The sequence below is a fragment of the Eurosta solidaginis genome, chromosome 2 (assembly GCF_040869045.1).
Source record: "Eurosta solidaginis isolate ZX-2024a chromosome 2, ASM4086904v1, whole genome shotgun sequence".
Taxonomy (NCBI): Eukaryota; Metazoa; Arthropoda; class Insecta; order Diptera; family Tephritidae; genus Eurosta; species Eurosta solidaginis.
Genome location: NC_090320.1, coordinates 88,814,963 through 88,842,323, shown reverse-complemented (window position 1 = coordinate 88,842,323; position 27,361 = coordinate 88,814,963). Strand labels below are relative to the sequence as shown.

Genomic DNA, 27,361 nt, shown 5'->3' with positions numbered 1-27,361 from the left:
CCTGTGCTTGTATCCAACTTCACTGGGATTTGGCCGTTCACTAGGCTTCGTGAAGGGCGTGGGTGTCGGGGGTGGGCCACGCAGGGCCTGCGCACCAGCTTCAATCGAGGCTGCATTCTGCATACCTGCTGCGTTTCTGCTAGTGCCAGGAGTATCCCGGAGAACACCCCCTTGCCCTGGCTCACTGCCTAAAGTTTTGTTAGGGAGAGGTTTCTTACCCGGCATCGCCACTGGTCTTGAACCATCCACTTTTTTAGCCATATTCTGGCGGTTAGAATGACCTTGCATCGCACTGGTCACCGTTGTGGTGGGCAAAAGCCCTCCCGGCCTTTGAAGAGCGCCGGTCTCTTTTTATTTTTTTGTATTTTTGTTACTTTTGTTCATGTTCCCACGAGTGGCGGAGAAGAGGAAAGTCCACCCGGGCAGAGATCCGCAATACCCGGGTAAGGTCTCCATACAACCTGGTGCGACCTGGTGCCAGGAGGGCTCCGTTCGCGACTGGGCTATTTAGGGGCCCCCGGCCTGGCTGATCCTCGGCACGGAAACGCATAACTCCTTGATCCAGCCCCCGAGAAGGAAAGGGAACAGGAAAGAAGGAGTCATAGAGAAAGAGTAAAAGAAAGAGAGAGAAAGATACCCCAGAAACCATGGTCAAGAATCATTTCCGTGTAGCCATGCTATTAATGAGTCAGGCACACAGCCCTGATTCCTGATCTTAGCTGGACACCGTCCTGACATCGTACAGGCTCAATACTGTAGTGTCCATTTCCAGTCGGCACACTCGTGGAGGGTTCAGTTGGGGATTTACGCCGATTCGTTGGGGATGGGTTTAGAGACAAATTGAGGTTGTATATAGTTTTTACTTGAACCGGTTTCAATTAATATTTTAAGGATTTTCCCGTTCCTCGTTCTAAGCTCAACGTAGGGTAACGAGGAACTCTTCATCCTAAAAAATTAACGTCAATATAATCTGCTTGATTATTATCAGGGCTGGTTTTTCGCAAAAGATAATGCAAATTTAAAATTTTTTATTTTGCCAGAATTAAAATCCTTTGATGGGATCATCAGCAACGATAGTCTCAAAGATCTCCATGCAACCATTAACGGTCGTGATAATATAATCAAGTTCGGTAATGGTAAAGAAGTTAAAATTAAACAAATGCTTTCCCCTGCCGTAAAGAAAATCGAAGTTAAGACCGAACATATGACACCCTCTCAAAAATTTTATATGCAACAACTTGTAAAAAAATATGATCCATTATTTACTGAGCCAAATGAAAAGCTAACCTACACCACTACCGTAGTAGGCGAAATAAGGACGTCTTCCCACACGCCCGTATACACTAGATATTAACATACCCTGTTGGAATGAGAGAACTCGTCACCAACGAAATTCAAAGCTTACTTAATGATGGCATAATAAGGCCATCGCGTTCCCCATACAACTCACCTGTATGGGTAGTCCCAAAAAAACTAGATGCCTCTGGAAAAAAAACGCTCCTCCTATGTCTAGGAAGGCTGCCAGGCAGTATTCCTTGCAGGAGAACGATCTATCTATGCACGATGTAATTTAGTGCAATGCCGTTTCGGTTGATTTACCCTTCATATAGGCGTGTTGTGCTTCAGAGAGTTTGTCATTCACTGCCTCCCTGATATGTGTTTCCATCAGCCTCTCCATCACCTTTAGGTGAAACGAAGATAGACTGATGGGGCTAAAGTCCTTAGGCTTCGCGTGGCATGCCTTGCCTGCCTTGGGAATAAATACCACTTTAGATATTTTCCATATACTTGGGATGTGGTTTAGTGCCACGACACCTCCTATTATAGCATATAGCCAGCTAGTGCTAAAATTCAGGACGGTACCTCTTATTCACGTAATTGACTTTAATAAGTACGAAGCACTTTTGACAGACATTCACACTCACATAACAAAGCGACTACCTAAGGACAGTTTTCTTTATCCAATCCTTATACATGAAAAAAACTAAACCCTCGAAATCCTTGAATCCCTTAAACCAATAAAGAAACTACGTAAAGAAAGAGCTATTAATATCCTAGGCCCTGCGTGGAAATATCTGGCTGGATCACCGGACCACGATGACCTAAAAATCATTAACAACAACCTGATGAACTTAAACGAATATAACAATAAACAAACGATAATAAATGAACTTTTTAGTAAAAGTTTAAGCAATATACCACAATGACAAATTCAATTTTAAATGCAATAAGTAATTATAATAGTATAGTCGATGAAATTGTAGTAGATTTGCAAAGTAAAATAAAGTTAATAGAAGATGAATTAATAAATATAAAATACGCCATACAATGGGCTAAAGGAAATATCCTTAATACTGTAATACTTAACAAACAGGAATTAAAAGAAGCATTAGAAAAATTAAAGACAGAAGAAATAACATTTAAAAACGCAGAATAAGCATTAGAATTTTCAAAAATAAATGTTTTATGTAAAGAAATGATAATTATCTATATGGTAAAAATTCCACTTACAAGTAATGAAACTTAGGAAAGTAATATTAAGGCCAGTAAAAAAGCAAAATAATATTGCAATAAATATTCAATACGACGAAATTTTTAAATGTAAAAATAAAACATACGGCATTCGTAAGCCATGCGAAATATACAATGAAATATCAATATGTAATAAAAATAATTTAGTAGACTTAAGTGAAGATCAATGTATACCTAGATTAATAAATAGTTTGAATTCAAGTTGCTCTACGATGTCAGGTCAGCACATATCTGCGGTAGAAAAAGTACAACCAGGCATTCTCCTGCTAAACAACTTCAATGGTCAGATAGAAGTTAACGAGGCACCACAAGAAATTAATGGGACACACCTTATCCAATTTTATAATTCAACAGTAAAAATAAATAATCAGTTATACAGAAATATTGCATCCCAATAATTTGAAGCCATACCTTCAGTCCTGCAGCTAAACCCAGCTGAAAAAGGTCATATGGACATTTTATCATTAGAAGTTCTGCAAGAACTATATATCAACAACACAAAGCGAATTGATTTTTTGAGAAAGACAACATTTTCTATTGGGACACTGACAATCGTAATCATCATAGTGCTGGTGGGTATATTAATTATCATCCGTACACGTAAATCAATTAGTATTGAGTACATTGAAAAAAGCCAAGCAGCTCAAGCTGAAATTTCTACAGCCAGACAAATAAAATCCCGACCTACATCAAGTTCAATGATCTTCCGTTCTTCTAATGACCGAGGATGTTCATTCTTGAGTGGGGAATAGTTAACACAACAAACGTTGCAATAACAAAATTATTGCATCACAGCAATATCAAGTGAAAATGCGAACATTTAACCTGATTGTCTCCCATGGGCAAACGACACCACACGCGCTACCAAAATATGATGACGCTGCTACAACAAACCCGGCAAATTTCCCAGCACATGCAGGTGCAACGTGACCTGACAAATATACAAATGTAGAATTAGCCGTAAAGTAGAATTAAGAATAATTGTGAAATCAGTTCTAATTTGAAAGTGAACGAATAAAGTCAGACTTCGTGTCCACAAAATATATTTTTTAAGGATATAATGTAGTAAAATCCTAACTTATATAATATATATCCCATACAACCGATCGTTCAGATAGAAAGATTTTTAGCAATTTCTCCCTTAATTTCCAATATAAAAACGTTTAACTTGGTGATATTTATTCTAATATATCATAGAAGATTTCCTGAAAAAATCACTTTGATCGGAGCTATATGTATATAGTATATACCTATCCCATACAACCGATCGTTCAGATAGAAAGATTTTTGGCCATTTCTCCCTTAGTTTCCAATATAAAAACCTGAAACTTGGTGATTTATATTCTAATATATCATACATTTTTATATTCTAATATATCATACATATCATTTCGATCCGAGCTATATATAATATATATTACATACAACCGATCGTTCAGATACGGGGATTTTTTGCCATTTTTTTATGTTTACCTTAAAATCGTTTAGGTATGTACATCTGTTCACTATATATTTCTTATCTTATACAGCGCATTATTTGGAGATTACGAATGGGATAAGATTATTGTTCAGCCCCATTCATGAAAGGTATGAAGTCTTCGGCATAGCCGAAGACAGTCCCGTCTTTACTTGTTTTTAATTTTATTTTATAATTATTTAAATTTTTAAATATTAATATTCACATTGAAAATTTATAAACACTGACAATAAAATTTTATTTTTGAAATAATATTCAAAATAAAGTAATTCAAAAATAATTTACAAAAATATAGTATATTTAAATAAAGTAGATAACCCTACATTTACTCCCCCTCCAGTGAAACGAAAAATAAATTTTTTAATGTTAATTTTCAGTGTATATTGATTACTGTAAGAATTTTGTGTTATAGTTTGAAAGATATTTGAATTTTGTGTTAATTGCTTTAAAATTTTATGTTGATATTGATGTAAGTACCCAATCTTTTGATGATTCGATGTACTTAATAGCTTATTTTTGTTGTTGTTATTGTTTACTTATTGTATTAATATTTTATGTATATTAATATTTGGTTGTGTTATTGTTATGTTGTTGATGCTAAAAATAACTTAATAGCTGTTTGTTAAATATTGTCAATTATAATTATGTTTTTGAAAAACCTAGAATGAGGTTGAAAGATAGTAGATGACAACTTTGTGTGCACAATCACTCAAAAATTAAAAAACTTTTATTATGCAGAATATATGTTCAATATATAATTGTACTCTGCTTAATGTATTTCCAAGTTGTTGATAAGGAATGAAAAGTTGATTCCTTAATTCGTTTGAGGGTGATATGAAATTGCGAATTATTCGTGTCATGTTAATGAGTTTAATATTGAGTTTTTATATGTTTTTAATTTCAATATGAAAGAACTGATATATGGAGATATATTTTCCATAAAAAAATTATTTTTGGAAATCTTTTGAAATTTTTTAAAATTGATTGTAATGATTAGTTTTAGTTTAAAAATTTTAAGTTATTTTTTGGTTTTTTTTTTTTTTTTGTTTTCGAATTGTAAATGAGGTTATTGTATTGACGGTTCTTATATACATAATTGATAAATGTATTTATTTATATACTGGAGAAGAAGTTTAAATTTTTTGTAAAATTTAATAAGTATTTAGTGTTAAGATCAAAATTTTACTCACACATAACAATTTAATAAAAATTATTCATTAAATTTTTATCTTTATGGAATAGTGGATTGATGAGTTCTTTTGTAGAAAATTATTGATTTTTGTTTATTTATATTGAAGTATTAAAGTTTGATAGAAGAAAAATGTCTTTTGCACAATGTAGAATTTGGAGTTGTTATATATTTGTAATGGTAGAGGTTTTTTATTGGTTGTTTAACTTTTGTTGTCACGATGTTGAAGCTGGAATTTTGCAAAAAAAATTTTTAATATATAGTGGTTATTGTTTTTTAAAAAAATTCTTTGTAAATTTTTTTCCTTTAATCAAATAACTGTGCTCATATAGTCGATATGTATCTTGCTATATTTTCATTTATTTAGTCCATTCTTTAAATTGGTTTAAAAGTTTATGTGTATTTATTTCTTTCACTAATTTGTATGTGTTCTTAGTTAAGAAGAACAATTATTTGTCGTTAAAAATATGTTTAAAACTATGATTTTATTTGTATGCACATTCCTCTCTTATTTTTCTTCTATACATCATATTGCCTAATAGTGAATTCCGGATAAGATGCAGGATCGCCAAATATATTAAATCATAAGGAGACCTTCCGGCCTGCCAAGTTAGCGCAACGACTCGGCAAGCCTTCCCTGATTTGATCTTGGTGGATAAGAGGTTCTCCATGAACGAACCAGTCGACCTCATACTTGGCGGCGACATCTATCCCCAGATAATCCTAAACGGCATACGGAAGTACGTTTTAACTTAGATAACACTGGTTTACAGCCAAAATGCACCAGAGACGCCATTATGAAATTCCTATGTAAAATCACCGCCTGATTCCGAAAATCAAGGTTATTTTAATTCTATGGTAAAGTTTTTGAGATATTTACGAATAACCGTTAAAAAAAAAACAAGTAAGGACGGGACTGTCTTCGGCTGTGCCGAAGACTTCATACCTTTCAGGAATGGGGCTGAACAATAATCTTATCCCATTCGTAATCTCCAAATAATGCGCTGTATAAGATAAGAAATATATATAGTGAACAGATGTACATACCTAAACGATTTAAAGATAAATATAAAAAAATGGCGGTTCTGTTGTATGGGATATATTATATATAGCTCCGATCGAAATGATTTTTACAGGAAATCTTCTATGATATATTGGAATATATATCACCAAGTTTCACATTTTTATATTGGAAACTAAGGAGAGAAATGGCCAAAAATATTTCTATCTGAACGATCGGTTGTATGGGATAGATACATATATACCAAGGGCGTAGCGACGGGGGATTTTGGGGGTTCAACCCCTCCCCTTGCCACAAGATAATTTGATTTTTTAGGTCGTTACAATTCAAATATTTGATGTTTTTATGTCTATGTTAATAAATTTCTTTATAAATCCGCTATGTATTTACTTTGTTGGGGATATTATATTTTTAATATGCAAGCATATGTATGTACGAAGTGAACACTTATATTTTAATCATATTCTGTTTCATAATAATTCTGAAATTTATTAAATACTTTTACTATAATTTCATAAAGAAGTTTCCTTGTAAATTTGCCTAACGACCATCTACGTACATATCAGAGAACAGCAAAAATCGAACACAACAACGTTCGATTACATTCGGCAACATGATCGTGTTCAATGATCCAACTTGCTTAAACGAACATAACCGACATTGATTTAAAATCAAGCAATTTATTGCAGAAACGATATAATATAGAGACATTGCATAGACGAAAAATCGTGTGAGGCAAGCTTCACAAAATTCTAGTAGGTCACATTCACCACTTACCACAGCAGAATTTGTTAAACTACCACTGTCTGTATTTGTTATTTAATAATTATTTGTACACTTTTTATTCAGCTAATGTGTTCAGAATTTTAACGTTTACTCACTAAAACTCCAATCAATGTATTTCTGTGCATAAATTATGTTAAAAATTGTGTTAAAGTTTTTGGTGTGGTGAAAGTGACCTCCTAGAATTTTGTTACGCTCCGCTGCTTTCCACCGAAGTTCGCGCATGCAATATCTTTATATTCAAAAATTTTTGTTTATTGCATGTGTGAATATAATCAATTCAGGCGTTTGCTCGTTTGCCTCAACCGCGATTACATTCATCGGAATGAAAAGGCAAATATAAAAACTCCATGCGTCTGAATATTTGCATGATTCTTCTGCCCTTACGTCACGGCGACAAGCTACATATGTATAAACATTTCTTACGGTTCTGTTTGTTTGCCGAACTAAACGATACTAATTCTCGTGCTTTGATTTTATTCTCCATATTTAAATAATGTTAAATTTACAGCATTTTTTTGAAGTACACATTTCCTATTTTGAAATAGAATACAAATTTGACATTATTTTCGATGTGGAAAACACATTATTATAGTGAAATAGGTATCAAATTTTTTTTTCATAAAAAAAAACACATTTCAAACATGTAAAATTCAAATTATTTGATAAATGAAAAAATAATGTGGCTTTCACATTTTAAAATGTAAAAACCACATTAGTGTTTTTCCCGTGTAGGTATGACTTTTTTATATTAAATTTTTTTCTATTCGATCAGTTTCTTTTAAATTTTATATACGTAGACGTTAGATCTCATGCATTGGCTCAAAAAGTATGAATTCTACTTATTCGTGAAGGAGGTACTTTGGTTTTTTTTATCAATTTATCTATGATTAATATTACAGGAATGCGATTCTGTGGCTTTTCCTAATGTTCACATGTTGTTGAAAATCTTGTGTACACCTCCAGTAATAACGGCAACGAATGAGAGGTCTTTGTCAACTCTTAAGCTGATTAAAAACTATTTGAGAAACACGATGAGTGAAAATCGATTGAATGGCTGTGCATCTCTAAGCATCCTCCGTGATCAAATTGTTACCGCTGACGAGATTTTAGATGAAATGGCAAAGAAAAGCCGACGCATGCGCTTGAGTTTTTAATGTAACCTCTGTCAGCTCTGCTGTGGACGCTGGTCATCAACCAACTGCTCGGGCGATTCGATGAGGGACCCGTAAAACTTATGGCTTCCGCAGATGACGTTGCAATTGTCATAAGTGGAAAGTGCCTTCCAACGATTAGCTCTTTGATGGATCGGGCGCTTCGGGATATTCATACCTGTGCATCTAATGTCGGATTGAATGTCAATGCGGAGAAGACGGATATGGTCTTGTTTACAAAGAGGTACAAATTCCCAAATTGGATCAAGCCTAAGTTAGGAGAGGTGACCTTACAGGAGAAACCTTGCACACAATATTTAGGAATCATCCTAGAAAGTAAGCTGTCATGGAAGCTCAACGTGGAGGAGAGGGTGAAGAAGCCTTCAACGGCACTTTATGCATGTAAAAGAATGCTGGGGTGTACGCTTATCGCCTTATCTTTCTCATTGGGTTTTTACAGCGATTGTAAGCCCTATTCTATACTATGGGGTTCTTGTTTCGTGGAAAGCCACATAAAAAACAACCTACCTCAAAAAATTAGAGGGGGTATGCAGACTATCAATGCTTAGCATTACGGGAGCCCTGAAAACAAAGACGGCTGCACTGTATGCCATTCTGCACATTCCACCTGTAGACCTGGTAGCAAAGAACATAGCGTTAACAACTGCAACCAGGCTCGGTGCCTCGGGGTAGCTTGAGCGCCGATCATACGGCCATAGTAGTATAGCGTCATAAATCACAATACGAACAGAGTACCTGATTCCCTATCTGCGCTTCGAGGGCGATCTTAAGGCCACAATAGAGGTGGACGGATGGCGCAAGGTTGCTCAAATGGCAGACGAGACGATACATGTGTACACAGATGGTTCCAAAGTAGTGGAAGGAGTAGGGTCTGCGGTATACTGTGGTGATGCCGAAATAAACAGATTCTACAGGTTGCCTGATTACTGTAGCGGTTTCCAAGCAGAAATAGTAGCCGTAACCAAAGCGGTAGAAACCCTGGAAAAGAGTAGCTTAAGCTGCAGCCGTGTTAGCTTTTATATTGACACTCAAGCAGCAATTAAAGGAATAATCTCGCATAGCACAGCATCTAAATGCGTGTTAGAGTGAAAGCAGTCCCTGGAGAGAATCGGGACAGGGAGAAGCATACATCTATATTGGATCCCAGGGCATATGGGAATAGAAAAAGGACGCATCCCTTGAAGCTTGCTCCGTAGACGTCCCAATTAGACTGGGCGAGATTAAGCGAAGGCGAGAGGTGCACATAATCGACCAAGTCGGAAAGGCGTAGGTTCATGCGCGGCGCTGTAAAGTGTCGAAGATTATGTGTAGGTCTTGCAACCTTAGACTAACAAAGTTGCTTCTGTCATTAAAAAGAGAGGACTGTAGACTCATGACGTGTATTCTGACTGGACACTGCCTTCTGACGTCACATGCCTTTAAATTAGGCTTGGTCAGTGATAGCAGATGTAGAAAGTGCGGGCTGGAGGAGGAAACGATGGAGCACGTTCTGTGCTCGCGCCCTGCGCTTGCCAAGCTAAGAGTCCAGATATTAGGAGTGATACAGCTGTCAGATCTAGCAGCAACTAGGGGATGAAGTCCTAGGAAGCTTCTAGTATTTGCCAAGAGGACGGAGTTATTTTATAACTTAGGTCCTAGTTTTTAATAGGGTTTTTTCAGTTTCGTCATTAAAACAAACTTCTGGTAACACTACGGACTCATTCAGTCTATGTGAGGTCCTCATGGACCAGCCAATTCAACTTAACCTAACTTAACGCCTTAGATTGATGAGGAGTGTGAAGACTAGTACCTACCTAATTATTTTCTAGCTTTTAGTATTATTATTACTTAATGTAAGTATTGTTTTCAATAAAACCGTTTATCTTAAACATTTTTTAAAATAATTTTTTCAAATATGTCGAGCCTTAACCGCACAAAGGGCTTAACCGACATTATTTTTGATTTTTTGTTTTTGATGGAAACCGAAAGACCATTACCACATGCACCAGCCCCAAAAAAATTAAAGTCCTACGAAATACCGATACGAAGTTATAGATAAGCCAATTTTGGCTCAAGTGCACAAAACACTTTTTTTTATATTTTTTTATGCTCGCAATGTGTAGGTTAAGCCTTTTTTCCGAGAAAATTTTGTCATTTTAATACAAAGTTTTTACATTTTGATATGCATGTTTCGTAGTTTTCGTGTTTTTAATTTAAATATGGACTTCTCGCAAATACAGATGATTATTTTTTAGATTAAGATTTTTCTTAATAAGGATTATAGTGAATATAGCCATATGATTGTTGCAGATTTCAAAAAAAGTTGCACTAGTTCCATACAGCGTCACCTATTCTTCAGAGGAAATAGTTGAAGAAGATACTTGTGTTGGTAGGAGGATCCCGAAATCAATACCCAAAAGACTTCTACGAAATTAGGGACCTTCTACTTCAGTTTATACAGGAGCTTACAGAGAATTTCATCGTTAAATTATTAAGATTTGAAATCACTTTGTGATAAAAATATAATTCCCGAAATATTCCACAGAGAGTACCTCAACTTAAAACACAACTCTTTTATCACAGATACATTACCAGTTACAGATGTAGAAGACGGCAATGTAAAATGAATAGATTGTACCTTTTTTATATAGTTTTTATTTAGAAAAACTTAGTATGGTTGTAAATTTAAAATATTTGTTAATCAGTCTGCATCTTTAAATATGAATTCCGTCTTGAAATCTTAATAAAAACATTGATCTGCATTACCGACCACTATTTTTATTGTTTTCAATGTGTATTTTTATTAGTTTAGTTTTGGCTTAACCAACACTTTCAAGTAATAAAGTCTTTTTTTTGGAAAGCAAAAAGGGCGTAAGCGACAAATGCGCCATTCTTATTAAAGAAATGCAACGAAATCCTACATTAGTATACGTCAATTATATAGTCTTATATACATCCCAACTTTCACGTTACTATCTAAAGTAATCGCAATATAAATACAAAAAAAGCGTCTACTGAACAATTTTGTTTGTGACGGTTAAGCCCTTTCTGCGGTTATGGCTCGATATGTTTAACTAGCTTTTATCCGCAACCCAGTCCGCACTGAGAAAACACAATAAGAAATTATAGCAATGTAGCCCCGATTTGATCCTGTAAACATTACGCTATCCCACAATGATCCAAAGAAGGAAAGAAATACTAGAATTTTTAAAAAGGGTGGGGGCCAAGTCTGTTGTGAAATACTTTTTTATGAAATGAACCCAATATATAATAATAATATGGCTCCGAAAACATTCCCCAAATAGTTCTGAACTAAATCCCTCATAAAAAATGAATTATGTTTTTTAGAGACTTTATGATTAGAAATTTGTATAAAAATGTCATTTCAAAAAGCTTTATAAACCGTTTGTATTTTTTATGAATAAGAGGTAAGTCTACCGGCTTATAGAGGTGTAACAGTTTTGGAAACTTTCGGATACACACTTTAACATTTATAATATTGTAACGAATTGGGGAAACTCTGCTTTTTTTACACCTTCTACTAACGTTCGAATCGCTAAACTTTTGAATAAATAACTCCAATATTCAATAATGTAATATCGTCTTCATAAGACTACATTGATAGTACTTCACAATAACACTTGTACTTCGCAACCAACAGCGTGCTAAAATCAAACTGATTCAATGATTGCTTAGCTTGCGCTCTTTTCTACTCTCTGCTGTTTCATTCGCATATTTCTACTACAGTCTAGATGTTTCGCTAAAACTGCTATACATATCTCCTACTTGTAATTCGCTATATACATGTACATTTGTAGTTTGTATCCATATGCGTGTGTATGTGTAGCAATTTTCGGCTACAAGTGTGCGCGCGTATATATATATGGGTGTAAATGATGATTGATTTGTTTATGTACACAGTGTGGCTCGCTTCAATGTTTTTGTGTTGGGAGTTTATTACTAGTAATGGCAATGATGGCAATATTCGTCACACTGCCCTCCACCTAAGTCTGATGGTCCCGATCAGACAAATCTCCTGAACTGAACCACCCTTCTATTTAGTGGTTTCCCAATTGTTTGTATGCGGTAGATGGTATCACTGATCCTCTTCACAACTTTGTACGGACCTTCCCAACTGCAACAAAATTTGGATGGAATACCTTTCCGCCAGTAAGGGTTGTATATCAGTTCCAAATCTCCCTCCAAGAAACCTTCCGAATTATTGTTCTTATCGTACCTGTGTTTCGTCCAACTACTCATTATCCTAGACCGTTCCCTTACACTCTGTTGTTTGGAAAATGAACTACTTCGTAGGGCTTGATCTTGACGAATTGGCTTTGCATAATCACTATCGTGTTGACGATTCACTACAGTAGTGCGCGCTGGCTTGAAACCACCCATGCATTCTTTCTGGAAGATTCTTTCAGTCGTTTTAGTGCGACCATTAGGGTTTGTCAATGCCAGTGTTTTTCTCGCAGGTACCTTCGGTTTTGATTTGTTTTGCCCACTCATTCCATCAACCCTTGCTAGATCTGCTGCCTTTGACTTTTGTGGTTTTTGTCGAATCTCTTTCACCAGCACTCGCATACTGCTGAACCCTTGCTAAAAACTGAAGATAAGTGGCACATCCTTGTTCTTAAACTGCATAATCCTTCTTTGCATATCAATCCTGATGCATAGTCAACTAAGAAATCCACTCCCATTAAGACTTCATCAACGATCTCTGCCACAACGAATTTGTGTAGAACCATGACATTCAATAGCTGGGGCAAGTTCTCGATCTTTACATCTGACTCGCTCTTGCTTATCTACTCCAGCTTTGCGTTTACGACCAGCCAAATTGGAACTACCATGACCGGTGCTGCAATGACGTGCAATGTGACTTGGGTTACCGCACTTGAAAAACTTCATAAATCCTCCATTTTTCTGTTGTAATCCTTTCAGTGCTTCCAAAATTGTGTCTACCCAGTCTGGCCTTTCCAATTCCACACGATGAGCCTTGTATGTGGGCTTACTCATAAGAGACGCTGTTTTCTGAGTCAGTGCATGGGATGCGGTTTCAGCAAATGTTGGCTTTGGGTTCGCATATGTAGCCAGTTCCGTTTCGACATCCCGTATTCCATTTATAAGACTCTGTATTTTTACCCTCTCGGTGTATTCCACGGGTGCGTCCACATTTGTCAAATGAGCCAAACTTTCAACATCCGAAGCAAACTCTTGCAAAATCTCATTAGCTTTTTAGTTACGGTTTTGCAATTCTACTTGATATTTCTGTTTCCTGTGTTCGATTCCGTAACGTCGCTCCACAGCGGCCATCAATGCAACGTTTGTACTCTGGGAAGATCTGTATAATCTCAGCAGCTGGTCCTTTTAAAGCCGCGAACAGTGCAGCAACTTTATCTTCCGCATTCCAGTTGTTCACCGCTGACGTCTTCTCAAATTGAAGCTTGAATACCTGGAAAGGAACAGAGCCGTCAAAAGATGGAATTTTTACCTTCGGATTGCTCGCTGGAACAGCTGGGCGATTTAATTGTAATCGTTGCATAAGACCTTTCAGCGCTTCTATCTCGGCATCAATTTTGTCCTCGAGTTGTAAAATTTTTGGATCTTGCTCTTCCAGTTTCAAAAAGAGCTGCGATGATACCTTTCCCTTGCCGACATTCCAGATATACGTGCCTCTTGCCCTTCCAGTTAAGATGACATATGTATATGTCTGCTGTTCTTCCAATTGAGACGACATTTGCGACGCCGTTTCTAAAATGCGTGCCTCCTGTGACTCCAGCTGAGATGCCATTGTCGATGTTTGTGCAGATATTGTGCTCATCACTGTCTTCCGTGTTTCGTTTTTTTCTTCCATTTTTGTTGTTGTTTTGTCGCTATCAGAATGAAAGACATACTCGTCGGCATTGATTCCTTCAAATACCATAGCTATACATAGTCGTCTTTGCAGCTGGGATTTATTGCCAGTAGTAGCCAATCCACGGACTTCCAACTCCTCCTTCAGTTGCTGGATCATCAATTCACTCAACTTTGCCATGTCCAAGTTGTATTCAAAATCGTCGGAATTTATTCAACAATTCCTCTTCTGACACCAATTGTAACGAATTTAGGGAAACTCCGCTTATTTTACACCTTTTAATAACATTCGAATGCAATATGGGCTTTATTAGACTATTTTGATAGTACTCCACAATAATACTTATACTTCACAACCAATAGCGTACTTAAATCAAACTGATTCAATGATTGCTCAGCTTGCGCTCTTTTATACTCTCTGATGCTTCATTCGCATATTTCTACTAAAGCCTAGACGTTTCGCCTACTAGAACGTCTATACATATCTCCTACTTGTAATTAGCTATATACATGTATATTTGTAGATTGTAGCCATATGCGTGTGCATATGTAACAACTTTGGGCGCGTAATATCTCTTCGTGCCTTATATACATATATGGGTGTAAATGATGATTGATGTGTTTATGTACACAGTGTGGCTCTCTTCAATGTTTTCGTGTTGGGAGTTTATTACTAGTGATGGTAATATTCGTCACAATATTAATAAAATATATGTATGGTTCATGTGATTTATATAAATTTTTATCTGAAAATGCGTCAGTTTCCGGGTTACTTTTACGGTTTTCTCCGAGTTGTTTCGGGGTCATTTTAGGACTATTTCTGGATCTCTACAGGACTATGTGGGGTCATTTTTCGACCATTTCGGTATAACTTTCGGATTGTTTTAAGAATTATATCGGGCCCATTTCAGTATAATTTCAAAACTATTTTAGGATGATTTTCCGGATTTATTCGGGACTAATCAAGCCAGTTCAGGACTGTGCTCGGAATCATTTCGGGATTATTGTGAGAATAAATAAAAATAAATACAAAGCGCGATATGCCACCGAAGAGATTTAGGCAGAGTCTCCCTTCCAATCACCGTCATGCTCCTTTTTCTACAAATTGGAGGGACGGCACCTATACGTTTAATCCCGGCATCGAACAACATCTGTAAAGCAGATGGATTTTTACTGAGAAGCTTTTCATGGCAGAAATAAACTCGAAGTGTTTGCCGAATCACAGCCGAGGGGTGACCTCGCTTAGAATTTTTTTTTTCCAATTGATAAAACTCGTTTCTAAATTTTTTTGCTGCTTTGCCAGGGATTTGAACCCAGGTTCGTCAGTGTGGTAGGTGGAGTACGATACTACCACACCATGGGGCCGCCGTTTGATTACTTCAAGATTATTTCGGAATAGTTTCTGGACTATTTCTAAATTAAACCAAAGCCTTTTCGGGAATACTTTAAAATTTCCTACGACTAATTCGGGACCGTTTAGCGATTGTGATAAAAATTTTCTCTGCACTGTTACAATCAGTTTCATGCTGTCTTTATAATAATATCGCCGAGACCATCTCGAGAATATTTTTGTACAATCTTCATACAGTTTTCAGATTGTTTAAGGAAATATTTCAGGACTATTTTGGACCGTTTCGGGAATGTCTCGAATATTTCTAGGCTTATCATAAGAATTGCTACGAAATATTTTTAAACTATCGCCGGATAATTTCGCGTCTGTTTTCGGAACTATTTCAATGCAATTTAGAAATAATTAGTAATTCAGGCGAGTATGAGACCCAACCTTTTTAAATATCCAGTATTATTGCAGGATCTTTTCGGGACTGTTTCAAGATTACTTTCTGAACTGTTTTCAGAATAGTATCGGGGTTATATCTTAATATTTTTATGTTGTACCAGCAGATCTGGCAGACGTTGTTCTGCCCTAACTTTGATCTATCTATATAACTTAAAAGAAGTTTTTACCTCTTACTCACCCTATTCTGCTCTCTCCGTTTTCTCTATTTTTTTTATTCATTCCTGTCTCTGCCTATCTTTCATTTTGAGTCTCTTTCCCCTCTCCCTCTTCTCCCTCCCTTCTTTTCACTCTAGCTCCCTCTCCTTCCTCCTGTCCAACTTAACACATCCCTACCTCTCTAACTTCATCTAAATCAATATGTTTCGCAGTTTCCTTCCTTTCCATTCATTTCCTTTCCCTCCTTTACTATCCCTTATTTTCTTTCCTTTTTACTTACAGAAAAGTTCAGTGAAAACCTTTGCAATTATTTTCTTAAATGTACGCTATGATTTAAACTTTATTTAGGAAAAATATTGATATATTGATCCCTTGTAGTCAGCTTGTTCTTTTTTTTTAAATACACATTTGTTTTGATTTTAAATTAGTTCACTATGACCACAGCCTAATATGTAAATAACGTACAAATTTTAGTAAAAAAAAAAATCGTGCAAGGTTACTGTTTCTTCTAAAAGAACACATTTAGGCCTGCTATGAAAAAATATCAAAAATTTATACTCAGTTATTTTGTCTTTACGATCGGCATACAAAGTAGAATAAAAAATATATTGAACTGTTTAGTATCCTTGGTACGAAACACTAGCATATACGTACAAAGAAAACCAAAAAATTGTACTTTTGTTCAAGAGCTTTAACGAAATGTTTAAAATTTTTAATTTATATTTCATTAACTTGGCAACACCCAAAATATGTATTGGCGGCCACCGTGGTGTGATGGTAGCGTGCTTCGCCTTCCACACCGGATGCCCTGGGTTCAAACCCCTGGCAAAGCAACATCAAAAATTTTTGAAATAAGTTTTTTCAATTAGAAGAAAATTTTTCTAAGCCGGGTCGCCCCTCGGCAGTGTTTGGCAAGCGCTCCGGGTGTATTTCTGCCATGGAAAGCTCTCAGTGAAAACTCATCTGCCTTGCAGATGCCGTTCGGAGTTGGCATAAAAAATCATGTAGGCCCCGTCCGGCCAATTTGTAGGGAAAATCAAGAGGAGCACGACGCAAATTGGAAGAGAAGCTCGGCCTTATATCTCTTTGGATGTTATCGCGCCTTACATTTATTTTTTTTATATGTCAAACTGATATGAAATGCAAAATACACACATACATCCATACGTACCTATAAATGTACTTCTGAAGTTAATTAGCGCTAGAAAATGCTATCTACATATGTACGTATGTGACGCATAATGTCCCACTCAAAGCAAGTTTGCTCGCACAGTTCACGGCGAATAAAAGCACGCACTGCATTTTTCGGTACAAATGTTGCTTAAACAATGTTGCTCATATTAGAAACAAATTAGTACTTCTTTTGATGCAAAACGAAGGCAAATATTTCAGATTTATTGTAAAGAAGAAATATTCCAGTCGATCAATCCATTTTGAATTTATAGCATTATAAGGTAACAAAAATTTGATGAATTTTTACTACATTATTAGTTAAAAGTGTTGTTTTTGGACTTTTCAGGCAATTTGTATAATTTTTCTCTCCGTAAGAAAACATCCTCGTACCTCAAGGAATATTTAAAAAAAAAGAACGAAAGAAATCGATTCAACCGTTTTAGAGTTTTGCGCTTAGCAACACATTCAGCGACTCATTTTTATAATAAAGACTAGCGTACACGGCAGACTTCGTTTTGCGAGAAAACTGGTTTACCCAAATTTAAAAAGGGATAATCGCTTCCAGACTTTGCTCTCTACCCTACTATCTTCTACATTGTCTCCCATTTTTCTTCTTACTTTTCTCCAAAACTTATTCCATTTATCTTTCTCCCACTCTCAAAGCCCTTTCCCATTCCACTCTCAATCCCACCCCTAACCCCACTCCCAATTTCTTTCCAACTTCCTCTCCCAATTTTAATTTCACTCCAGATCCAACTTCCAAACCCATTCCCACACCCATCCCTTACCTCTCCCAATTCCACACATACTGCCAATTACAATCCAACTCCCACTCCCAATTCCACTCTCACTGCGACACCCACCCGCATTTTCTATCCCATTCTCTTCAACTTTATCTTCGATCTTTCTTCCTATCTCCCTCCATACCTTATTCCTTTTATCCACCTTCCACTCCCAAACCCCTTTTCGCTTCCACTACCACTACCACTCCCACCTGAACTGTTACTGATATCCCAATTCCCATTCCCACTGTTAAGGCCAGTGGCCTAAATAATTTCCTTCCGGGTAGCCGCCCTTGACTTAAGTATTTTTGGTTGTGCCAGCAAGCAACGGAAGTAAGCATCGACAATGCAAAGAGAGTAGACGTGTATTCCGTCTTCGCTGCTGATTGCGGGGGGAATGTGGCACCCGTGTCGTGGGGCGCGATCGCACGCAAATAAAAGAAATAGAAAAGAGAAGAATTATTACCGATTCGTTACAATTTATTTATAAACGATAAATATTTTACAATAATGGTTTATACAAGTGAAGCACTCACAAACTTCCTGGACGTCAGGAAGTTTAATTAATTTCACAATATAAATAGCAATTCCGAGTGAATATGCCGTAGTGCAGTTAGGAAGAAATTAATCGAATTACCAAATGCACTTAACACGTTCAAATGTATGCCAGTAATTAATTGCAAATAGCAAGTTAAAAATTAAAATTTAAGTGACAATGGCAAGAAGTTTAATTATACGAAATAAGTTCACTTGGCAGTTCACAATTTAGAACACAGTTTAAATTTTACGATGTACACTCGAAAAAAAGTTGGGAAACTCACCTGGGGCTGGCTGCTGGCTCGTTGACGTTCCAAAATAGAAAAAAAGATTTAAAAACGAAAAAGGTCCGCACCACCTGCCGATAGCTAACTTTCGTCGAGTTTTTCCCCTTTGAAGTTAGCGCTCGGCAGGGGTGGGCCGTTACCGGTAAATAATAATATTGCCAAAAAATGTGCATTAGGGTGGTAGCGAATATTTAGGCTGGTGGCCTAAACATGCCGGCCCCCTTGCGGCGAGCAACTCGAAAGAGCAAAAGAAAAAACTGGTGAGTACGCCAGCAACCTTCCCGAGGCAGGATAAAATAAATAAATTAAAACTATGATGTGTATGTATCGTTGGATCGTAAGTACGATCTCCGGCGGACACCGGTACTCGCAGTAATGCAGCCTCGCTGAACTGTGGATGAAAAAGAAAAGCGTTAGTATTCAAGTACGTGGGGTTGCTTGGTTTAAAATGCACCTTGTGGTATAGTTTAAGGTTTTATAGTGGGTGGGCTCCGGACACGACGAGGCCGAATATTGTGGCTTGGGTGAGGAGCCCGCCGACAGTCGACGCGGGTGTGCCGCCGACCATAATATTGGCGTAGACGTCGGCGCCCAAAGTGAGCAACACTGGCGACGATCGGTAAAACGTCGGATCGGTCAGCTTCATGAACTGGAATGGGGCCGCTACCGACGGGTCCAGATTTGCCGTGGGGTTTAACCTGGCATAGTTTGCTATTACGGTGGCTTGGGTCGTGATCTTTCCCGCTACCCCATACTTTCCTCGAAGAACGATGGTGCACCTCGAAAGACGTGCGGTATTGTTACGCTCCAGGTGTAGATTCTTGCACAGATTGGCATCGATAATGCTGGTGGGAGCGCAGGCATCTAACAGGGCGCGGACCAGGTGTAAACGGCCTCCTACCTCAATTCGGACTATGGCTGTCGGCGCGATGGCGATCAATGCTCGAGTTATCGTCGGTGCCGCTAAATTGTCCCGGACTCTACCACTCCTGAAGCCAGTGGGGGTTTGTTGTTGCCTCACGAGGGGTCGATGGTTGTTGCGCATCTTATTAGGGGCCGCCCTCCCAGTGAACTGTCGTGACGAGCGGGACGGACGCGGTTCCGCGTCGTCACGCTGGTTACCAGTAGGGCGGTGCGATGGGCGGAAAGGACGTGTCTCCGCGCCATCCCCGATTTGTAAGCGCGCGAAAGCGCCGTGCATAGGCGAGCGGTTCTCGGGTCTCTCATGACGTAATGGGGGCCGGAATCGCGGCTTTTCTAAGCTGCCCGATTGGGCTACCTCTGCTGCATTGGCCAGCCTCTCTTTTTCCTCTTCTTCCTCGACTTGCTGGGCCCATGATTTAGTTTGCTCCGTGACATAGATGGAGATGACCCCGTCCGAGCTCGCATCGTCGTCGTTGTGCTTGCTTTGAGGTGGCGACGGCTGATCCTCGTCCATATGTAGCGTCGTGTGATGTGGTTCACTGCAACGTCGGCATCGGTCTTGGCTGGGGCAGATTTCCAGGCGGTGGAACGGGGATAGGCAGTTGGGACAATAGCGGTGAATGAGTATTGCACGTAGTCGCTCCTCAGTCGACATAACACGGTAAATTGGGCACAATCGCACTCCATGCGGTTTGGTGCACAGACGGCAAGCGATGGCGAACGCATTTGGGCGTGCCTCGGTTTTGGAGCGTTTGAATGCAAATCCAGGCATGTCTAGAAATGGTAGCGTTTAGTAATATCGCTGCATAGGCTGGTTGAGTGGCTAATTGCCGGAGACCTGGGGTCGATTCTGGCTGACCTATTGGTTGGCGTACTCGGGATAAGGGTTAATTTGGGATGAATAATCTGGTTAAGTTATTCTGCCGATATAGTGACGTGTAGTGGTTGAACCCACTGTTAGGTTTAGTAAACTTTGATTGACATACGCCTAAAATGACCTTTCGTTTTGAAAATAGTTTCATCAGAATGAAATTGCTGATATTGAAAGCCACCAATAGTAAGATTAAGAATTATTAAATATAGACTTAGGGCAAACTATATTTTTTGGTGTTTGCCTAAGGCAGGCAATACGCGATAATATACGGTATATCACGGTAAACTCGTGTGTTGTCACGGCTCCTTGTAATTGCCCTCCAACAATTTGGTCACAAACTTACCCACGCCCATGCAAATGTGACTATGAATATAACCTATGAATGACTGTAAAATGACTAGTCAAATAACTTCGTGCAGATAAAATGTGCGACAGATGTAAAGAGGCCTTTATTCGTTGTCTGGGAACACTCTTTGTGTTGATTTGAGCCATGTTGTGTGAGAATCACAAATTGTGGTGTGTTTGTTGATTTCAACACAACCCTGGCAGGGATAGCCTACACTATCGAGTGTGGCAACTTGTAGAGCTGTCAGCTGATAACTCTTCCACTCACTGGAATGAGGCAGTTGTGTGGTGCTGCCAATTTGGCAGCGTAATGAGACATAATGGTCATGTCATGAAAGTATTTAGGGACAGCTCGCGTCTGAGTCCTGACGCGACATTAAATTTATAGCTGTTCTAAAAAGTTTAATTCCTCCCTTGTTTGTAGTATCGAAAGCATAGATGACATTACTTTATTCCTGCTGGGATTTCAAGCTAAAAAGGGACTGACGAAAGTCTGTCGGAACTTCAATACACAAAAAAAAAACAATTTCTGTCATGAAAGCGAGACCACCGTTGAGTGTGCCATGTTTTTGTTTATGTTTTACATTTTAATTTTGCACTACCCTTTTTAACAATGAAAACAATGCAAATAAACCGCGAGAATTATTTTGGTCTCGAGTGGTTTCACCTTTTGTTTTCACAAGAAAGTTGGTTTTAATTGTGTGTCTTTGCACCAAATTGTCAAACTACAAACTTTTCTCAAAAAAAGAAAAGAGAATAAAAAATACTGCCGAATGTCAAAAAAAACTATCGACATACAACCTGGCGCGTGGTTTTTTCAGTGAAACCAGGCTGTCTCTTCAGGGTTTTCGTTAGTTGGTTTTTTGTTCGGTTACTAACACTCGAGTTTGTTGGATCCCGCGGATCCAGCTTGCGATCTCATGGGGTCGCGCGCAATGTGCTTACGGCGTAAGAAGAGACAAAAGCAAATGTCATCGAGTGGCAACCTTGATTCATTCATTCAAAATGTAATTCATTCATGGAAATGAGTATAGATACATTTTGAATGAATTTTCACTATGAAGAATGGGTAAGTATGCAGGTATCGTTCCTTTTTTTTATAATTTTATAAAGATTCTAATTTCTTCTTCTTTTGTTTCGTTTCAGATGATGATCAAACAAGGCGTTTTTTACATAGACCACACTGGATTTCCGAGCATGGAGCCTTTTGACATGCACAAAGAATGCATAAATGATATTATTCGCGGTGGCCAAGTAGATTCCAGCTAAGTGGACAAACACTGGGCCAGCTGGTGTTTTTTTCCTCTTTTTTTTTTTATATATGTATATATACGCGTACCAGTATACGCGTTCAAGAGGCACAAGCCGCAGTTATGAAGGAGACAATTTCAATCATATAGATAAAAGTGTGCTTCGAGTTGTTTTTTTTTTGGACCAGTAAAACATTAACGGAACCATATACCCGTATGAAAATTGATCTTAGCCTCTACTTAGCCCTGTTGTTCCTTGCTAAGCTTCGACCATCCATATATAACCAGGATGTTACTCCTGCTCCTATTTATATATGGCGTGGGGATGTTACTACTAAAGCGAAGCAAAGTACCAATTCAGACGCGATTGCTACTAACTTGGTAACCGGAGCGTATTATGATAACACCAACTGGCCAGAACAGTTTATGCGTATTTACATAGCAGATGATATTACCGAACGTACGTGGGCTGATAATGATTTATGTATGTCGTTTATGAAAATGTCTGCACGCGGAATCTAAAAAATAGTGGTTACTTTCCAGAGGGAATAATTTGGTGGAAATATCGACAATTAGATCCACGTACTTTTGTTGCCATTTGCGGAAATGGTATGGAGGAGAATCGTGATAATTCGTATCCACAAAATGCTACGTTTGCATAGCCATCTGGTTTGGTATTGATTGTACCAAAAAAATGTACTGTTTGGAAAAGGCTTTTAGGATCGGGGGCTAGAGTAATGGAGATAAAAATCAATTTGCAAAAACATCTCGCTTGACCGTGGTGCGACCAGCCTGGGTTTATGCTGCTTGTGAGAGACGCGATGAGGTGCAATTTCGTGCAACGACCGATAACTTTTCGCGTGAGCATAAATTGAAAGCGTTTGCAGGTCAAAAGATTTGTTTCTTTGGTTTCCCCGCGGATGAACATCAACATATTGTGGATGTTTTGATCAGTAATGGAGGCATGCCGGCAGAGTTGGACGATCCCGACTGCTCGCATGTCGTCATGCCTAATACTGGTGGCTATTTTCTCGAAGCCATAACCACCACTTGTAATTCTCCCAAACCCAATCCTCCAACCAACCCACATTCAGATCCACCAACTACTAAACTCATCCCAAAATCTGATACATGTGACCATAAGCCACCAACAGATGTTGGAGAGGAAAGGACATTTCTTGCAGGCAAGACCGCAACCGAAATTCTTAAGACTGAAGAAATAATGACAAATGAGACTGATGTTGCTAAATCAATAACAGAACCTGATGATCGTCAAACCAAACAACAACAACAACAACATCGTCAAATGGATGTCGATGAAGCGCACATCAATGACAAAGCAATTGAATCTGATGGAAATGCGGATGATTACTACTTTGATGAGCGTTTAGTAATCGACTACGATCGTAATACAGAGTTACAGCTTGGTTCACCACTACCAGACGGTGTTGATATAGATGAAGCCGATGAAATAATTATCGCAGACAAACTGTCGAGTGTGAAGACGCCACAAAAGCAAAGTGTAATTTTATTGCCCAAATTTGATATAAACGCTAATTGGAGTTGAGTTACAGCAGGACATGAAAAAGGCAGAACCTCTAACGAAGTTAATGACAATGCTAGCACACCAATAAAATCTAACACAAGTGATTCTGTAGATGATCCTAATAACGACAGGACCACTGACTGTATTATACTTACAAAGGAAACAGGGAATGCATTTCAAAATCCAAATCTTTCGCCAATATTAAATGCCTTGCCTGAAAAATGCCCGGCTATAGCACTGCAACCGCCAACTTTGAGATTTACCGAAAATGAACCAACTGCTATGGAGACAGACGATATGAACCTGGATGATGCCGATTTCGATGATCTTAATGATTTAAAGCGTAAACGTGAAAGCTTTGATAGCATTTCTCTAATGTCGATGGAGTCATTTGCTTGCCAAATGGCACCAAAAAAAAACCAAAACTTATACGTACTGGTTCGATAACAAGATCAATACGCAGATCTATGAGTTTTGTGGCGGTGCGTACACCGATTGCGAAAATATTACGCCCACGACGAAGTTCAGTAGCACTTGATGGCGCTGAAGAGCGTTGTAATGCAGATGAATCATTCTGTTCGATCGCATTAATGGAAACAACATTTAATGAATCGATACGCAAACCAGTCAAAGAAAAATTTCGTAGTCTACGTGATCGTATTACGCGTAGCAGTAGTAAAAAAGATAAATACAACAACTCAACAAAAATACAGGCAACCACACCAGAAAAGGATGAAAAATGTGAACGCGAAATGCCAAGTAGTGGTTTTAAAAAAGCCCAAAGCGCCAGGTGTAGCGGATCGTTCTGATGGTGTGTCAGAACGAAATACATGTACATTGGAGGAGCCACATCAACGCGATTTGGCATTGGAGCTGTGCGATGCAGCAATGACTCAGCAGCGAAATGGCTCTTCGATCACAAAATTAGGTAGACGTTTAACGCCCATACCAATTATGTATAAGGACCAGGTACTTGTGTTGGGCACAGATGGTGTGGGTACTAAAATAAAGATTGCATAGCCGACTGAGCGTAAGGGAACTGTGGGTGTCGACTTGGTGGCGATGTGCGTGAGTGATATTTTATGCACTGGTGCGGAACTGTTAACTTTTTCAAGCTACTATGCACGCTATGCATTGGTGGCCGAGCAAGGCAATGTAACACCCGCCGAAATGCAGCGTACATACACAAACAACCAACTAACGTAATATCTCCGTTTGGTTTGTAGTACTGTCATGCCAGCCCTTCCGAGTTGGAATTGAACCTCGACGATATGAAGGGGCCACAATAAGTATTAGAAGTGGATCACGATAATCCACATAAGGACGAGAACTGTGTCTTACGCAAAAATTGACCTCACGGTGGAACAATGGGAGACATAACATGTCACTGAGCGGTAGGTTGTTCACTCTGCGGTGGTTTCGTTGCAAGGTAGTTTTATTGGTTGTTAATTTTGTTTCAGACTTGTAAATCGGATGCTCTAGCTGCACACATCATGTCTGATCTATCCTTTCCTACATCTTGGTCCGACACCCCTTAACGCATCCACAGCATGCATCGCTTGCCGGTATCACTCCACTGCCTCAAAGTTTACCGTGGGCTCTCATTTATGTCGTTGGATGGGCAATTATCAATTATAGACGTGGTATTGGACAGTACTCTAGGCTGCACTTGACGAGTGTGAGATTCCCATGGATACAGCGTTGGTGGATAAGGTGCCTTAACAAAACCAGTAGGCCTCAGCTGGTCTGGTAAGTGTTACAGAAAATATCTCTTGGAGCGTAGGGAGACTGTTATCCATATTAATACCTTGATGATCGAAAACTGAATATAGTTCTCAATCATTTTGGAGTCATATGCCAGTCGAAGATGTTTACTTTAGATGGTCAAAAATTTCTACTTAGTACATTTTTAATTGTCTGAACATTAGTGGCCTTTTTTGCAATTTTTTTAATTTCAAAAAATGTGCTTAGAAAACATAAAAATTACACTTGTGTAATTGAGTCTTAAGCTCTGAGTTGTTTTCATGGTTTCCAATAGAAAATTTTAGTGAAACATAGCACAATCGGTGAATAGGAGACCTCGTGAATTGCCTAATTGTACGGCGCCTGGGTTGTTGTTGAATTTTTATGAGCCATAAATAAATAAGATAAACATTTGTTTTTTCCATTTCCGAAGCTAGTAGGTAGGCTTTCGAAGTTTGAAATCAAGATCTTCCCTCTTTACCGTTTTTCGAAGCTAGTTTGCAAAATGTAGATGTAGGCTTTCGAAGTTCGAAATCAAGATCTTCTCCACGCATTTTTATTATTATTTTTTTTTTTTTTTTTTTTTTTTTTTATGGCTATTCTGATCAATTTGGTAAATATTTTAAAGTTGAAAGGGCTTCTTACGTTTTCTGATGCTAATAATATAAGTCTAGTCCAGTATTCTAGCCCTGTTGTGTTTTTGTTTACGGTTCGTGTGTTTGTGTTTTTGCGAAGGAAACATGGTATTTCGAAATCTTTCCAACCATTAATAAAAGTAACATCTATGTACCGAGTGGTTATAGGCGTCTGGACTGACTGATGGTCTTGATTCTTTAAGTTTAGGGGCGGAAGGATACAATACGAGATGAAGTGAGTTGTGTGTTTTCCCCAGTTCATATTTTCTCTGGGTGTAATTGTATTCGGTGGTGGATAGTGGATCTGCTTTAGGCTTCTGTTGGCCTCGTTCGTGGTGAACGAGAGCTGGGTTATGGGATTTGTTGGCCTCGTTCGGGGTGAACGAGAGCTGGGCTACGGGGCCTGTTAGAGCGGTTGGGAGTCACAAGTCTCCCCCACCCTCACTGGAGGGTGGTAGTAGGACCAATTTCGTGATTGGTCTGGTGGTTTGTCCCCTTGCCGTATCAATTTCGACGACTCGAACTCGGTTATCGGGGACATAATGGAGGCTGGCTATCCGACCTAGTCTCCATTCGTTGGGGGGAGATTGTCCTCTTTAATGACGACCAAGTCCCCCTGTTTGAGATTCGATTGTGGATGCTTCCACTTAACGCGCTTCTGCAGTTCGGTGAGATACTCAGTTTTCCACCGTTTGCAGAAGGTTTGATGCAGCGCCCTAAGTTTTTCCCATCGATTGACGAGTGATGCGCGATTCTCGCTGACGTCAATCTCGGGTGGCGCTAGTAGATGGCCCCCGACTAGGAAGTGGCCGGGGGTGAGTGGCTCCAGGTTCGACGGATAATTTGAAGATGGGCTCAGGGGTCGGGAGTTGAGACAGGATTCAATCCTGCACAGGAGGGTGCTAAACTCCTCGAGAGTAAATTTATGATCCGATGCGATCTTTTTGAAATGGGTTTTGAAACTCTTGACTCCCGCTTCCCACAGCCCGCCCATATGAGGAGCAGCTGCTGGTATGAAATGCCATGTCAGGGTTTGGTGGGCGTATTTCGAGAGGGTTTGGTCGCGCGCATCAACGAGGAATGCCTTGAACTCCGAGCGGAGAGCCCTCGACGCACCGACAAAGTTCGTCCCGTTGTCGGAGTAGAGGTTTTTCGGGCATCCTCGTCTGGCGACAAACCGACTAAACGCTGCTAGAAACGCGGCGGTGCTGAGGTCGCTAGTCGCCTCTAAGTGGATCGCCTTAGTTGCAAAACAGACGAATAGGCAGACGTTACCCTTTGACATGCGGCATCCTCGTC

At 38.8% G+C, this 27,361-nt stretch overlaps 1 pseudogene; it reads left to right on the top strand.

Moving 5' to 3' along the window:
• The first annotated feature begins 21,808 nt into the window (after window positions 1-21,808).
• Window positions 21,809-25,401, top strand: LOC137241563 (uncharacterized; annotated as a pseudogene).
• The last annotated feature ends 1,960 nt before the right edge of the window (window positions 25,402-27,361 follow it).